At 40.5% G+C, this 17,362-nt stretch overlaps 1 long non-coding RNA gene across 2 annotated transcripts in view; it reads left to right on the plus strand.

Annotated features, from left to right (window-relative positions):
• Positions 1–1,562: 1,562 nt before the first annotated feature.
• Positions 1,563–17,362, plus strand: part of LOC136287863 (uncharacterized) — a 29,808-nt gene continuing 14,008 nt past the window's right edge. For both annotated transcript variants that reach the window (XR_010720397.1, XR_010720396.1), the window contains exons 1-3: positions 1,563–1,751; positions 10,721–10,914; positions 14,776–14,866. This is a non-coding gene — a long non-coding RNA (uncharacterized lncRNA). The remainder of the gene's footprint in view (positions 1,752–10,720; positions 10,915–14,775; positions 14,867–17,362) is intronic.

A 17,362-nucleotide genomic window follows, 5' to 3' on the forward strand; every position in this document is an offset into this window, starting at 1 on the left:
TTGTACTGGAAGGAATTGGTAGAATTTTGAATAGCAAAAAGGAATAATTGACTCCATTTAGTGACAGGGCTCACATCAGAAATAAGTATGTCAATTTTTATACGCAGGCACATATTTTGCTGTCTAGCTGCACACCAATATACACAGAAGTCATAATTTCACAAGTTCTGTTTTAAATCATAATCCTCCAAGTTATTGTCATGTGAAACTTGATCTGTACTATAATTAATGAAAGTTTAGAGCATCTTAGCTAAGGAAATATGGAGTTTGTACATGTATAATTAGAAATCGATTACTTTAAAAGCCAGTATATTATCATAAAATATATTATGAAAGCAAATGTAGGGGGTGTCTTACACAACAGATCAAGTGACCATAATAATCTCTTCTGGCTTTAGTATGCAGAAAATTTATAGAGGGAGATCTAAATTGAAACTCTGAAGGGTTTGTTCTGTTCAGGATTGGCTTCTTAGATGATTTAGGGAGATCCAAGGGCAGAGCCAAGTACAAAAAAAGATGTAAAAGACTGAGGTGTGAAGTGGTTCTCTTTGGTACAGAAAGGCCATACATAAAACTAGGTCAGCTTTCCTTAGGTAGTGGAAGGTGTGTCTCACCTGCCTCAGTGACCTGTGCCTGTTCTAGAGGAAATCCCATTCACCACTCTGTTGTGTCTAAAATTAGGGAGATTGAGTCTCTCAGTAGATGCCTTGAAAGACACATTTTCCCCAGCTGACTGCACAGGAAATGTAGAAATCCCCTTTAAAGTGATATATATTGTTATCTGGATCCTTTGCTGAAGGGTCTGCCGTGAAAATCTTGCTCAGCCATCCCACTAATGTCCTATCCATGGAGACAGCTTGAAGCAGCATTTTGTCTTAGGCCTGGCATTTGTGAAATACTTGTTAAACTACCTCAGATATCATTAGATGAGTGCCAAGGAAATTTAGGAAGAATTCCAGTTCAACGAAAGTAGCTTTCCAAAAATCTGTGCATTTTGGACACTTGTAAGGGGATCAATTAAGGAATCTTGTGAGATATTTGCAGTGCCAGAAGATGTTGGCTTTTTGAGATTCAGGAGCCCAGTATGCATGAAATATCATTATTTTTAGAAGTTACAGCAGAATCACATGTCCAAGCTGCTGAATTATTAATATTTTTAAAATGTATAACATTATCTTGTAATGAATCTGGTCTTTGTGTTCTGTAGTCTATATGAAAAGCTCCCCCCCGTATTTTTTTAAGTTTTGCCCTATCTTCACAAAGTTCACTAATAACCTGAGCATTGTTTGATGGCTGTGTTTTTCCGTGAATCACAGCTAGAAGTTCTTTTCTCATGCTTTATGAAACACAAAGTCAAAACAGAATAGTAGAGGGTGTAAAATGTAAGGTCAGACAAGCAACGCTCAACAGGACTAGGAACTGAAGCCAGACAACCTTGTGCTTTCACTGCAAGGTCTTTCTCCTCCTCCAGCCCTTTTAATCAGAAATGCCTAACACCTTGGTGCTTTCAGCAGGTTTCCATACTAGGCACATCTCTGGAGGTCAGAGGAGGGTGGGAAAGTCTCTCTTTGTCAGTGTGTGGGAGGGCCCTGACAGCTGCAGGCGGAGCTGGGGCCCATCTGAACCAATTTGGCAGCTCTTGCTGTGCTCTGGCCTCTGGAGATGATGACCTGGAATGCAAAGCCTCCTGCTTTGTGTGGTCTTGTGCCTCTACATGCTGCACAAGCCTAATGCTAGTCTTGCTAGAAGAGGTAAGTTATAGAAATTATTCAGGTATGTAAAAAACTTAATTAAAACCTATGAGCTCAGCACAATCCATAAATATCTCAGTCTAATATCTGGAATGAGAGTTGGAAATCAGGAGAGGAAACTACAAAATGAAGGAAAGAACTACCTTACTACAGCCAGTTACTCTGAAAAGAGTAAATATATCTTCGTTGTAATTTTGAAAAGGGAAAGTTTTGGCCTGGTCTCTACTGTGGTATTATCTAAGACTAAGAAAAAAGGTGATGAATTTGTTGAGATACTCACTGGAGAAACTGCTTGATTGCAATCTGGCCTGCTGCTTAAGGAAAATAAAATTGAGTTCTCATCAGGCAAAAAGCCTGTATAAGTTAATAGGCTTTAATAATATCACCTCATTAAGTTTTTATAAAACTGCCTGGGAAACAAATGCTGGAAATACAAAGGAAAGCTCTAAGGGATCACAGTTATAAAGCAAAGATAACAATATTACAGCATTTCAAAATAATGCATACACTATACTGGATACCACACAGAATTCAGGGACTGGGATTAAGGCCAAGTGAGATTTTTTGAATGGATGTCCAAAGCAGATGGGAGACCTGACTCATGCTTTGGAATAGAAAAATGATTTCTGGGACAAGGTGTTTGGGAAGCCTGATAGCAGTCAGAAAATTAGGGGGTACTAGCCTCTGTGAATGCTGATGTATGGTAACAATATTGTGGTCCCTATTAAAAAAGTCACATTTGCCAGCAAATAGTACTAATGATAGTCATACTTTTTGTATCCAAGGCACACCACTTCTTTCCCATGGATTTTTATTACCTTTGTGCAGTAGCTGTTGACAAACATTTACATTTTTGAAAAATGATGAGTACTGTATTTGTGAACTTGGAGACATCGCTGTTCCCAATAACTAGTCATTAATCAAAGCTGTGGTGAAGAAACTCAGACTCAGTGGAGGTAAGCGCAACAAGAGGAGAATACTTTTGAATGGATGCATGAGCAAACAACACAAAGTACAGAAAATAATGCTTTTATCAGTGAGGTCACTCACATTGCCTGTAGTAAGGATCATATTTAAGGGTTTTATGTGGGAGCCAGGGCCCCCAAGACTGACTGATGGAGGAAAGCACCTCTGGAGGATGATGCAGAATATCTGAGTTGTTCTGCAATTAAGATATTAATTTAGATACCTTCTTTTTTCCTTTTGCTAAACTTGGAGCCTCAGGAGGTACCTAAATTAAGGGATTAAAATTAGTCAAGACAAATTATATTCCCTTTGGTCCAGTGTGTTCAGTGCCATGAAATGTCTCTGGGGGCTGTGTGCTCTGTACTTCATGGGATTTTTTTTTAGTATATCAGGGCCATAATTCCTCCGATCCTGTGTCCTCAGGGATAATGCTATATTTTAATTATTGTTTCAAATTTGTCAGGTTGTCATGGTCAGTTGCTGACTAGAGAGGAGACTTTCATGTGACACTCACTGTCTCTTCTGGAATAGCAAAGTGTCTTATATTCATCTCATTTGAGGCGTTTCTTATGGGAGTTTTGATGACAACTCTGAACATACGTGGCTAATTCTTTCCTGATAGAGTGTGGCTGTTTTGTCTTTGAGGAATGAAGTCATAAGAATGTGACACATTCCTTGGAGGTGGAGAGATGCTTCTTCCACCCCACTGAGGAGACCTGAGGGCAACACCAGAGCCTTGATATTGAAACATTTCATAAGGCAAGGTTCATGTCTCTGACTTCAGCCAAGACTGAGTGTGAGTGCTCATTAAATATTAAATAATAGTACAGTTCAGATCTGAATCCAAACTCCTCATCTTGCACCATTCCAGCTAAGCTGGTTATGAACGGGAATATGGCTCGGAAACCCCTTTGAACTTTGGAGGAATTTCAGTTCTGGATCTAAAAGCTGAGTTCAGTAATGTGTAGCAAGGGCTTTCAGTCAAAAGGGAAGCATGAAAGGAAACAATTCAGGATTATTTTTGTAACATATTCAAGTAAACAACAGAGAAAAAAAGTCAAGTCATCTGTGACTTGTATTCTAATTGCCAAAAATTATCTAAAAATACAGATTAAAAATATGAAACAGGCTTGTGTGAGTACACTTGAACCACTATTTCACCAAAGTTTTAACTGTGGAAAAAAAAACTTTATAACACCACCTGCTGTTCAGCTGGTTTTGACCTGACCCCTTTCTCCTTTTCTTGTTATTATAAACAGTGAGCTCTTTCAGTGAGAGCTGTTTAAAGGATAGGGGCTGTAAGTGTTCCTTCCTAGATCCCAGATGCAGTGGGAGACTGATGGGCTTTTTGATCTTTATTTTATGAGTGTCTGATAAATTGCCTCTGGCACCTGGCAACTGAAATTTCACTATCTGAAAACTAACCCTTATGTCAAACAATGTGGCCAGTCTCATACTCCAAGTTAAAGAGCTGCATGCATTTAAGTACAGGATGTTTTCCAACATTCAGTACAGTATGCGGTGAAGCCCTGCTTCACATATTATTATTAGACAGATCCTCAGCTGATGTAAATTGGCATAACCCCATATGATTAAAGGAGCTGAGCTGTTTTACATCAGCTGGCAACCTGGTCCAAAGTGCAACACACATACTTTTGATTTAAAATAGTATTTTGTATGTGATTCTTCAAAGGTTGGTATGTTTCAACTTTTTCAATATATTGCTCTGCAGCCTCTGTTTTTTGTTTCTGAGGCAAGTTTAAAAAAAAAAATAAAAAAAAAAGGATTAAGATAAAGGATCATGGGTAAAGTTCTCTGGTTTGCTTGTTTGCTGGCTGCTTTAGATGGAAACTGAGCTATCATGTATTTGAAATCAAAGTCTCAGATGGTGCTTTGGGTAATGACTACCAAACTGTGTTTCTACTTGTGCCCTGGGGGAAGACACCCTGGTCCACACTTTGCTTCTCATGTGTTCTGGCAAATGATAGGAAAACTCATTCCTTTTTTGTCAGAATTGGAAAGATCAGCAACATATCTGCCTGAAATACTGGGATTTCTGTCTAGTAGTAATCCCAACATTTCATATTTTTTCTCATCCTCTTTTGTAATAAGGATTTGTGAGAGACAGAGGAGAGGACTTGTCATGAGGAACAGTGATGAAAACAGTGGGAGACATACAGATTAATTGGAACCACTGTAAGGAAATAAGAGTAGAGGCAGCAATTCACATATTTACATAAACCAAAACATGGTGCAGTCCTAAGTTCAGAAGTTACAGGACCTGTTACATGCATGGGCAGCCAAAGGTGGCTCAGAGGTCTCTGTTGGGCTTGCAAGTGGGAGGAAGGCTTTCAATGCTCCCTTAATCAGGAGTGTCTGGAAATGTCAGCTGGGTAAAACAGAGCATTAAATCTCAAATAAAGCAAGGATCCATTTCCTGTGACAGGCATCCAAGTGACATCCCAGTGTGACTGAATTTATAACCCAGCCCTGTGCACAGACATGGTTGTTTTCTGTTGACCAAGACTTATTCAAGTTTTAGGTTTCTCCAGAGAAGAACATGCCCTCACCGACCATATGTGCCTATTCATGTCTTGCTGCCATTCTCCACCACCCTGACATAGTCTGCAGAAGGGCTGGGCACTGACTTTGTAAGGATGACCTTTGTAAGCATTCAGCACCCAGTGTTGCATTGCAGGTTAGATGGCTCCATGGGAGACATCCTGTTGGAGGATGACATCCCACCCAGAGTGCTAATAAGATGGTTCCTTTTACAGGAAAGCTCATGCTGGCAAATTGTCTTTGAAAACAATGCTGTTTTCTTAGAGCAGAGCATTCTGTGTTTCCCTTCAGGACAGGCAGCGTGGCTGGCAGGCTGCTGTGGGAGGGTTCCACACATCCGAGATCTGGTGCAGGCTTTGCCTCCGGGCTTGTGTGGGGGTACAGATCAGCACCCCTGGAATTACTTTGCATCTCTTTCTACCCCCAGCCTTGCTTATTAAAGTGGGATCATGTAAAGCCTAGCACAAATTAGGCCTGGAGCTTAGAAGAGGCTTAAACAAGGCTGTTAGTTGCTACTGAAGCACAAATAAAAATAATCCATAATTCTTCTATAGAACATTTAAAGCAAACAGTCTGGGAAAGAAACAGCCACATTTTATTTCACTGAAAAATCACATAGGACAAAGGGAAATGCAGATGTTCTGACTGAACTGTCTTATGAGTTGTTGACTAGTTAATTAATCAAAGTTGTCTAGTGATTTATTGATTAACAGAACTTCTGCAGTCATGAACACATCAAATTTCACAATGGAAAATTTAGCAATGGAAAAAGTCTGGTCTTTTAGTTTCTTCCTTAATCAAGACAGAGAATGGCATGAGAACTGAGGACATTTCATGTATTAAGCTTATGCCAGGCAATCTAATTATGTGATAGTATTGCTTAGACAATTTTGATTGTTTTTTCCATGCAGCTTTTTTTCAAGTGGAAAGATTTTTTTTTAATATTTTAACAGTTCTAGCAATATCCCCCATATAAGAGGTCCTGTAATGTCTTTAAGTATATACAGACAAAAGTATGCAGCATTTCCTGTGATTGTAGTCACATTCAGTAGTCTAATAAAGGATAAATCCTAAAGGAGTTACCTTCCTGTGGTTGGAAAAGCACAGAAGTAAAATATATTTAAATTTTCTTGGAAGATTGAGACCCACCTTAACTATCAGTGTTGCTTTCCTCCCTATGCATCCCTATGATAAAAAGAACATAATAAGGGCTATTTTTTGCAAACATTTGCCCCTCTGTAAAGTTTTCTATAAGTATTTAATTAATGAGTGCAAAAAACTAATCAAATCTGTGCCTTTGAATTGTTATTCAGAAGACACTGAGGTCTGTCACTATGCTCATACGTCCTGAAAGGCGAAGTTTCTCTGTCATAAAGGTGATGAGTAGGAGGCCAGTCCTGCATGATCATAAGTCTCCCCTTTGTACTTGGTGAAGATCAAATGTAAATGGGTCTGTTTCTCCAATGTGCTGGTGTATCACAGAATCATTTGGGCTTTAAGGGACCTTCAGAATCACCCAGATCCTACCCTGCTGCCATGGGCAGGTATACCTGCCACTAGATCAGGCTGCTCAAAGCCCCATTCAACATGGTCTTGAGCACTTCCAGGGATGGAGTATCCACAGCTTCCCTGGGCAACCTGTTCTGGTGCCTCACCACTCTCATAGTAAAGAATTTTTTCCTAACATCTAATCTAAACCTACTCTCTTTTAGTTTCAGTGCCTCTTATCATATCCCAACAGGCCCTTGTAAAAAAACCCTCTCCATCTCTAATGTAGGCTCCTGTTCTTCAGGTTCAATAGTCCCAACTCTCTCAGTCTGTCTTCATAGGAGAGGTTTTCCAGTCCTCTGATCATCTTTGTGGCCTCCTCTGGACTTGCTCCAACAGGTCCATGTCCTTCTTCTGTTGGGAACCCCACAGCTGAGCATTTTACTCCAGGTGGAGTCTCACAAGATTAGAGTAGGGAGGGAAATTCCTTTCCTTGACCTGCTAGACATGCTGCTTTTGATGCAGCCCAGGACACAGAATCACAAAATCACAGAATGGATCAGTTTGGGAAGGTCACAGTGGTCATCTGGTCCAACTTTCCTGCTCAAGCAGGGTCATCCCAGAGCACATGGCACAGGATTGTGTCCAGATGGTTCTTGAATATCTCCAGTGAGGGAGACTTTACATCATCTCTGGACAATGTGTTCCAATGCTTGGCCACCTTGACAGAGATGCTTTCCAGTAGGTTGGCCCCCAGCCTCTAATGGTGCCTGCAGTTATTCTTCCCCACATGCAGCACCTTGAATTTGCCCTTCCTGCATTTCAGATTGTTCTCTGCCTATCTCTTCAACCTGCCACAGTCCCTCTGAAGTGCAGCACAGCTGTCTGAGATATCTGCCACTCCTCCTGGCTTTATGTCATTGGGGAAATTGCTGAGACAGCCTCTGCCCCTTTTTCCAAGCAATTGATGAATGAGTTAAACAATGCTGGGCCAAGTATCAAATCTCCAACTGGACCCTGTGCCACTGATTGTGGCCTTCTGGGATCTGCTGTTCAGCCTGTTCTGAATCCACCTTAATACACCTCACTCCCCTTCTCAGTTTGTCTATGAGGATGTTGTGAGAGGCAGTGTTGAAAGTGCTGCTGAAACTGAGGTAGACAATATCCATTGCTCTCCCTTCATCCATCCAGCTAGTTGTTTCATCTTAGAAGGCAATCAGACAGGTCAAGGATGATTTCACGTTTAGTGAATCCATGATGATTGCTCCTGATCACCTTATCATCCATGTGGACAGAGATGGCCTCCAGAATGAGGTGTTCCATCACCTTTCCAGGGATTGAGGTGAGGCTGGCTGACAGGTAGTTCCGTGGATCCTCCTTGCTTTTTTTGAAGGGTGGAGTGACATTTGCTTTCTTTTAGTTTTGCTTTCTTTTAGTTCTCAGGCACCTCTCCTGTCTCCATGACCATACAGTTGGCTTTCTGGGTTGTGAGTGTGCACTGCTAAGTCACACTGAGCTTTTTGTCCACTGTTACTCTCAAGTCCTTCTCCCCATGTCTGCTTTCAACCCATTTTCCACCCAGCCTGCACTTGTCCTTGGGATTGCCCTGACCCAGATACAGGACCTTGCACTTGGCCTTGTTGAACTGAATGATGTTCACATGGACTCAACTCTCAAGCCTGTCAAGTTCCCTCTGAGTGGTCTCTCATATATTGTAAACATCTCTCAGGACGATTGTGCAGCAGATTGGGTAAGACATTCTGTATCATGCAGGAATGTTCTCCAGCAAAGTATGGAGAGGTCAGAAAGCTCATCAAAAGGTATGATGACCCTGTCAGAAGAGGTTTTCCTACTAGTGTCCCAGTGTCAGTAACCAATAGAAAGTTCAGTTTCTGGTTTCACAACTCTTCTGCAATGCTAGGTCTATTTATTGTATTGCACTCCCTTGTTTCATACTTATTGTATAATATTTCACAGCATATTATTTTACATGTTGTTATTTACACAAGTAGGTCTGATTCCAGAAGAGGAAAGGTGATTTGAATTTGGCTTCATCACATCTTCCTGGCTTCTGGAGCAGCCCATTGGAATAGCCCCGAGCTTCAAAAGTTAGTGGCCCTGATGCTACTCATTTTGACGCAAGTACTGAACTAATCTTTGGCTCAGTAGGTGCTGAGGGAATTCCATCAGATCATTTACACACACCTGCACTTAATGAACTTAAAAAATGAGGTAATACCATTTTAATGACAGAAATTCTCAGATTCTTGAGCTGATAACTTTGTTTGAGAAGGCAGTTACCTCTTTCCCAATGGGAAGAAAGAAAATATTTTTTTCTGTTAATAGTAATATCTGGATATTCAATACACATAATTTTTAATATAACTTTGAAATACCTATGATAAAAACATCTGAAGGGCTTTTTCTAATAAAAAAAGTGAAGCATACATTAAAAAAAAAAGGAAGGGTATCTTAAATATAAACATTAGAATACTGAAAATACAAGTAATCTGAAAGGATAGGCCTATTTTTAGAATTATAGGGATACAGGCTTGTGGATATATGTGTCCCATATTTCAAAGATAAAAATTCCACATAAATTAGTAGGAAAGAATTACTGGAATAAGTTAAAAAAATGTAACTTTATTAAGGAGTTGACTTTTCATGTTCTAACCATGACCATATTGTTGTATTCTTTTAAATGCTTGGACACGAATTAGAATTTTTAAAGTGACTTTTTTAGGGACTTTTGCTCAGTGACTAGCTTGCTTTCTTTGAACCTGCATTGCATCTGTCTTTGCACACAAAATTTCTTCTAATGTCCACAGAAGCTGTATGAGAAGTACAGGTGTAGGGTGCACACTAATTATCTGAGGATTAAAAACCTACAGTGAAAAGATAGAAATTTATTCTCTTCCAAAATCATAGGGGAGATTTCTAATGAAGATTAAAGTCTGAAATGTACAAAGAGCTACTCCTGTATCTGTGTTCTGTAACTTTGTGACACTTCAAGCCCCCACAGGGTAATAGGCTCTTTCATCGGGTGACAGGCACTTTCCTCGGGGGACCACAGAGACCACAGTTCTCTCATCTATCTATTAACAACCAGCAGGGAAAATCTGAATAATGAAACAATGGATGGTCTTCAAAATCCTCTCCTCCTTTATTCCCTGTTTCCCAGGAGTAATTTTCTTCAGTGCATTTTATTTGTCTTACCCAAGCCTCACGAATCACTGTGGTCACTCAAGTCACTCGTCTTCCTGGGCTGCAGCCTACCTAAAGCCAGCACTCAACACAGGCATCAGTTAAATCTGCAAAGAGAGGTGGAGTGAATCAATGTCTTCCAATGCTACAATTAATAATAGTTTGGCTCTTGTTCTGTAAAAGATTGACATAGTATTTATTACACCTATGGGTTGCAAAGGATCTACTCCAGCAGTAAAGATTACACCGAGAGTTCACAGGATTTGGCCCTGAAGTTTCATTCATTCTGTAATGTATGCTACAAAAAGGGGTGTTTTTTTGGCTCACAAAAGTATTAAGTATTAATTTCTTAATAGAAATGGGAAGCAAATGCAGCAGTCTCTCTTTGACACCAGCCTGCACAACCCAGTCTGGGGCCACACAGCATCTATGTTGTGCAATGTTTGAAATGTGAGAAGGGGAATGATCAGGCTGAGTTTTGCAGCCTGAGCCCTATTCCTGGTCCCAGCACACTCTGGGGAATGGAGGAGAGATCCAACTGTTGTGATATTCAGAGATATTTCCAGAGATAACTACCTACCTACCTGGGCATCTGGATGCTGCTTGGAAGAGCAGCACACAAAGGCCACAGATAAGCAAAAGCTTCTCAGCTGCAAAGGCATTCTAGTTTTTGTTCCTCAAGAACTTTCCTACCTGTTTTTTCATGATTTTCTCACCTTCCTTTTCTTTGTTTATATCTCTTTTTTCAGAGGGAGCTGAAGAAAATGGAATGAGGCTATGGAGTTCCCTGAGTGCTCCCCTTCCTCTCACTGGGTTGGTGCTGTAAGAGGACGTGTCACCCTCTGGTCCTGAGCTGACACTGTGTTGAGCAGTGGCTTTGAAAACCCAGGTCTAGCAAGAACCCGAGGAAGTCCAGCCTTTGATCAGCCACACAGCACCCTAGGTGATGTGTCATCACAGAGGCAGGGACTGCACATTTTATTCAGGGGTTACCTTTAATCTCTAATTTGGCAAAACAAAACAAAATAAAGCAGAAATTCCCCTGAAGCAATTAATTTTTGCTTTTAATGCCAGAGAGCTTAAGTGTGGCAGTTTGGTGATGTGCTATGCAAATTAAACCTGTGAAAAAACAAAGCTAGTAAAACAGAAGTTTTTCTTTAGCAGGTAATTATTCTTAGCTGTTTCCACATGCCTCCTTACACCCACGAAACCCTGGTACATTACAATGAAAGACTTATTTCAGAACTCACACATGCACTATTTTGTTAGCAGTGGAAGCACAGGCAGAACATCTGGGTGCCAAGTTCAAGCAAAGTGCAAGATTTTTTTCTGAATTCAATGTTGGTGTGTCCCATCATGTAACTATGATATATGATAAAAGGAAAAATCACAGCCAAACTCAACTTTGTTCAAAGCAAGGTGCTAGTGAAAGGATGGGACGGAAAATAAGTACTAATGGATTAATGTTCCATGATAAATGCTCTATTATAAAAGCTAGCGAGTGATTAGATAATTCTTACTTCCAAAAGCAGGGATTAAATATTTCTGCTTGGCTAGAAACCAAAATAAATACATCACTTAACTATCTGGTTTATAGAAACATCTATATGAATAAAAAAGTAATACAGACTTGGTTCCTTTTGTACAGTAGGTGTAATAAATAGCCAGCTATAGCAATGTGCTGCTTACTGTTTGGAGCTGTTACAATAAATAAAAAGAAATTATTAGAAGTACTAAAGGTACAGCCAGAATTCTCCTCCATACAACAGAGCTAAACTGTTTCTAATTAAGACAGTTTTCAAAAAGTTCAGCTGTAAATATTCAGATAAAGAAATCTTCCTCTTTAAGGAAAATGAAGATACAAACATAGAAAAACCCAGAATATTTAGATTCATTACATTTGTACAAACACTTGAGCCACAACAATTTTCATTTCCACCAGTACAACAGATTTTGGACACAGGTGGACTTGTAAAAAAGATATAAAGATATTAAGTATAATTCCTTATAAAACTTTGTTTCTGTAGATGTCTTTATTAATTAATGGATCTCAAAAGACTTATGGGGGAAATTAATTTTATCCTTTTCACTAGTGAAGAAGTTACTTCACTAGTGAAAAAGGTATTCAGGAAAAAACCAGCTTATTCAGCACCCCCCAACAAATCAGACTACAGATGTCTCAGGTCCAATTTAGTACCATGTTTAAAGGATCATGATGGCACTAATTGCCTTGGTTATACTTGATGCAAATGCTTGGATAGACACTTGATACTTTCTGCTTAAGGAAGTGTCTTTAGAGGGGCAGTGTCTTCAAATCATCTCTGGTGCCTTCTGTTCAGTTTTCTCAGAATGACCAATATAATTTCAAACAGCATCTACAAGAATTCAATCTGAGAAGCCTGGCTGGACCTTGAGGAGAGTTGGAAGGGAAATGGCAGGCCCTATCACATGAGGTCTCCTGTGTACAGTTACTGAAACATGGATAAGAAGGCTATAAACAATTATCCAAATTCTGTCACAGATTCAGTCACAATCACAGTTCACTGATTTAACAGAGAATGAACAGGAGTGTGTGAGCTATGGGGAGGAGGACACAGATGTTATTTTACTAGAACATCATATTATGAGTAAAGCAGAACAATGCAGAGAAATGGGCTCATGCTCTTTCCTTCTGTCAGCTTGGGATCTGTCTGCACTCTGCTTCTTTTTGAACATCCTTGATTTTGTTCATGTCACTCTGGCTTGCCTGGGTTATTGAGGGATGCTCCAGGTGCCAAGGGAATATAAAGGACATGAACAACAGTCAAAGCAACCATAAGTTGATCATATTCACACTGAAATAACACATTTTAAAGCATGACCTTGTGCTTCTTTAACATTACAACACTCCCAAATACTAATCATAAGAGCTCAGACTGGTCTCAATATGAAAGGCTAAGAGACCATTCTCTTAGTCCAGGCAGCCTAGGAATAAGTGAGTGTTTATGCATTTTTCTTCTGGCTGTCTAGAATTCAAATTTAATAAATATTTAATAAATATTTTTAGTGCATGTGGTGTCTGCTGACTGGGATGTTGGATGTGCTTATGGGTTGTTGCTCCATCTTCGGCAATCTCACCACCTTGTTCTGTGCACAGGATGAGAGAACAAGACCATGAATGGACCTATTAAGTCAAATTTCCCTGGCCTTTGGAGAGATTGTCCTGGCCAGCAGTTTCGGCCTCGGGCAGACTAGCCCTAAAACTGAGCAAATATGAGGGTCCCCAGTCTGTGCTGAAGTCTGTGCTATCACAGCTGTACTGCAAACAATTCTCAGATACTCCTTAAAATGCTTACTCAGGAATGTCTGCTCACACTACACTCATTCCAGTGTAAACACACCCTTAAAGCAGATGTAGAACATGCCCCAGAGGGAGATAATGCAAAACCCAGGGATGGCTGGTGAATAAAGCAGCCTACATGCAGTCACTCTGCCCTGCACCTTCGTACTAAGATGAAGGTCAGACTTCGGCTTGGTGCAAAGCTTGTGGAACGTGACAGCTGCATAAAATACGATACAATAAACATCTGGGAGTGTTGCTTTCTTCTGCTGCTATCAGTCTTATGGATGTCAGTGGAGCAAAGATTTGGCCTGTTTTGTATTGCCGTACAGTAGTTTTACAAACAAGGTAGATTTATATGGCTTTGGAGTTAAGCTACTGCTGCAAAAACGAGTCCTGTGGAAATGTTTGGTGTGAGAGTATTTATAGAGAGGCTACATTGGTTTCTATTGTATTAATGCTGAGGCTCTCTTGAAGTTATGCAGAGCATAATTCTTTCCCATTTCTGCTAAGGGAGGAGTAAAAAATTATACTTTTATGGAAAGATCCCCAGTCCTAATATCAATGGCTTAAAATAAACCCCTTTATGAAAGTACTGGAATTAAACTGTGCGCTGAAAGTCAATAGAGGAAATTACATTGAATTGTCTTGCATGCAAGCTACTAGGAAATGCATCTGGTGAAGGTGTGCAGCACATCCATGAATAAAGATACAGGACCACCATTGCAATTTAACACACTGTTTCCTCTGAAGTTCAACAAACACGGGAATTTGATTTTGATGGGTGCTGAAGCCCATTTCACCAAATTACCTGGTCATGCAACTCACATATAATTGAAATAGGAGCTGATTGCTTTGAATAGCTTTGATCAAATGGACCCATTTTTTTTATCTACCAGACTTCACTGTATTTTCAAAATATATTTCTAATAATAAAATGTTGTCAAACACTGGAGGAAGAGCTGTTCTAATGAATGTTGTACAACTGTTATTTAAACATTCTCACTGGAGCATGAAAACAGCGTGCCCATGAGTAACCTGAAGAAGATGCAGGAAAATCCTTTTCCCTATGTGGTGCAGAAGTGACTTGAGGGCTCCCAATTATCACTGTTGCCTTTTATATTGCTGAACTTCTTACAAGTAGAACAGAACTATCACATGTAAATCCATGGGATGTATATGTAGGTGGGGAAGTTTCCTCCCATCCCAACGATCTGTATGAACAGAGCAATAACATATTTATCCAACTGCAAAGTTTGGGGTCAGAACACTGGTTTTGTCAGAAGGCCTGGGACAGGTTTGCTTTTGAAAATGACCTTTCACCATAAAATTAAGTTTTTCTAGTGCTTATAGAATGTGGGGCATTGGGGTGTATCCTGCAGTATTTTGAATCACAACTGACAGACACTCAAGTGCATGTTACCATCCTTATTTGTCTGAGAGCCTGAATTGAGGTTGATACTATGCCTGTGTCCTCATCCACAGGGAGGTTTGGATTTTCCAATCTTGAAGTGGCACAGATGAAGAGCAGCAGATGGGTGTGCTCACACAGGCCAACCATGGGCTCCTGTCTCAGGTAGGAGTAACACTTATACACCACAGGCAAAGGCAAGCCTTCTTCTTTACAGTAAGAGCCTAAATAGGGTTTTCTAAACCACTTTTTGAGGTGCCTATCTCTCCTTAATGGTATAAAGAGAGTGTAGGGTGACTGGCCTCTAAAATTAGTTGCTTCCATTGATATTGTGAATATCCACAGAGGGCCACCTGGAAAGGGTTTGCTTCCTCCTGGCCCTCTGAAGATTGACCCCGTTCACTCAGGCTATGCTCCTGGGTGAGCTTTTGCCCCTGCTTGAACTCAAATAGAGTGAAGGTTTGTTTATATCCAAACTAAATTAAAATTTACATGTAGTACAGGGTATGGAGCTGTGTGAAAACTGCAGCTCTGACTCCAGGGAGTCTTGGTTTACAGTGAACATCTTGAACAAAGAAACATCAATTTTCTGTTTTCCCCACTCCTCTGATTCCCCCACGATGAGCCAAAAGAATTCAGGCAGTGAGGGGATGGCTCACTGTCTGCTCTTGGGGCTTTTCACTCAAATGAAGATGCTGACTCCTCACAAAACTACTAGTGGGCTAAGTGTAAATCTGCTATCCCACCCCAAGGACTTGCCTCTGACTATGCACAGAAATTTATAGTTTGTTTTTTAAAAAAATATTGGTCCCCATTACCCATAAAAGAGAGAAGCTTGTTGGAGCTGCACACCTCCCAGGCGTGGTGCTATTGGTTGCCCTGCCAGCCCCATGATGTAAATTACCTTTGCACTTTATAATAGAGTCAGCACCATGACAGGAACTCACACATCACTCAGTTGGCTAAGGGTAATAAAGAGGAAAATCAAAAGGAGCATGAATTCATGCTGGAGGTATGTGCAATCAAGGAGAGAGATTTATGACAAAAGCTGAGTTATAATATTATAGGGTATAAACAGCTTCTTACTGTTATGTTTTTATAACATTCATACACCCTATGTTCCTTCAGAAAGTACAGTGTTAAGTTTGGTGGAGACTTAGCTGTGAATTTTTGCCTTCTTAAAAAGGTCTGGAAAAACAAACTTGGATTTATGTGGCATAAAAATCGTTGCTGAGGTTCAGCCTGTGGTGTGGATGAGTACAAGGGAGCAGCCTCTGGCTAACAGGCATCAAAAGCATGTTTTGAAAGCCTTGTGTGATGATTCTCATTCTACATTCTCATGTGGAGGTTTAGCTTCTACAAATCTCACTTGGTCTGTTCACCACACTGCAGAAACATCTATCATCAGTAGCCACTCAGGTGCTCACCAGTATTTACCAGAAGCAGTGCCAACTGCCTGGCACAGGGATGGCCTCAGTACAGACTGTACCCAATTCTTTCCCCTCAGAATATCACAGCATGGAGTAGGAATGACTACGCTCTCCTGGGCTAGAGCTTTACCAGTTTCTGATTCAGATGCTGAGCGAGAGCCACTTTCTTAGGAGATGGCACACTGATGTCCTTGGTTCCATGCTGGTGACTTCCCACAGAGCTTCTCCATCATCATCAGAGCCCCTGGGCATGGTCTGCAAGTCCCAGTGATGTGGGCCAGCAGCCCTGCATCCTCTTATCCCCTCCACTCACACTAACCTCTGTCTCCTAGGTGGACAAATGATTGGTGTGCAAAAGAATAAAGTAAATAAAAATAATGGAAAGCTGAAAAACAACAAAAAAACCAATTGTAACTTGGAATTAGCTCAGAACAGAATTTTAGAAGAACTGAAATGCTGCAGAACCATATAACAAAAATTAGACCATTTCAATGTGGGTTTTTTTTTGTCCATATCTTTGTTGCAAAGAGCAGCTCTTTGCACTTGCTAGCACTATATGTTCTGAATTTCCCTGAAAATTTGAAAAAAGGAACATTTCTGGTGTCTGTGTTTCTTCTACTGGTCTTTATGCCACTTTTATTCTCATCTGGGAAACCAACAACAGGCTCAGGCACTGAGACCTCCTGCCCACTCTTTGCTCAAACCAAGCTGTAGCTATGACCTCAGTCAAAGTCCCTAGGACTGGTGTATGCTGCCATGGTATGTCAGCCCTTCCTCTGGGATGCCCATTTTTCACTCCATCTCACCCCACAACTCCACTGCCTGTGGTGAGATACAGGGGGAGCCAGGTTTAGCCCCAAAGAAATCATCTCCTAGTTTGAAAAGAGGGTAGAGTTACAGAATCATAGAATCAATTAGGTGGGAAAAGACCTCTGAATGTATTGAGTCCAGCCTTTGACTGAACACCACCACGTCAACTAGACCATGCCACTGGTTGCTGCATCCAGTCTTTCCTTAAACACCTCCAGGGACAGTCAATGGAAAACGTGGAAAACATCAACCCACTTTTTATATTAAAGCACAAAGGATGAAGCAGATGTTTTTAAGTAAACATGGACTCTTGTTATGCATTTCTGAGAAGTCAAGAGAAGCTTTTTCAGAAGCAGGAGTAGCCCATGAATTTAAAGGGGTTTTAAATACTGTACTTTCCCATTAAGCTATAAAATCCTGG

Source organism: Chamaea fasciata, unplaced genomic scaffold (assembly GCF_029207755.1).
Source record: "Chamaea fasciata isolate MVZ Bird 193981 ecotype frontalis unplaced genomic scaffold, bChaFas1.0.hap1 SCAF_3, whole genome shotgun sequence".
NCBI classification, from domain to species: Eukaryota; Metazoa; Chordata; class Aves; order Passeriformes; family Sylviidae; genus Chamaea; species Chamaea fasciata.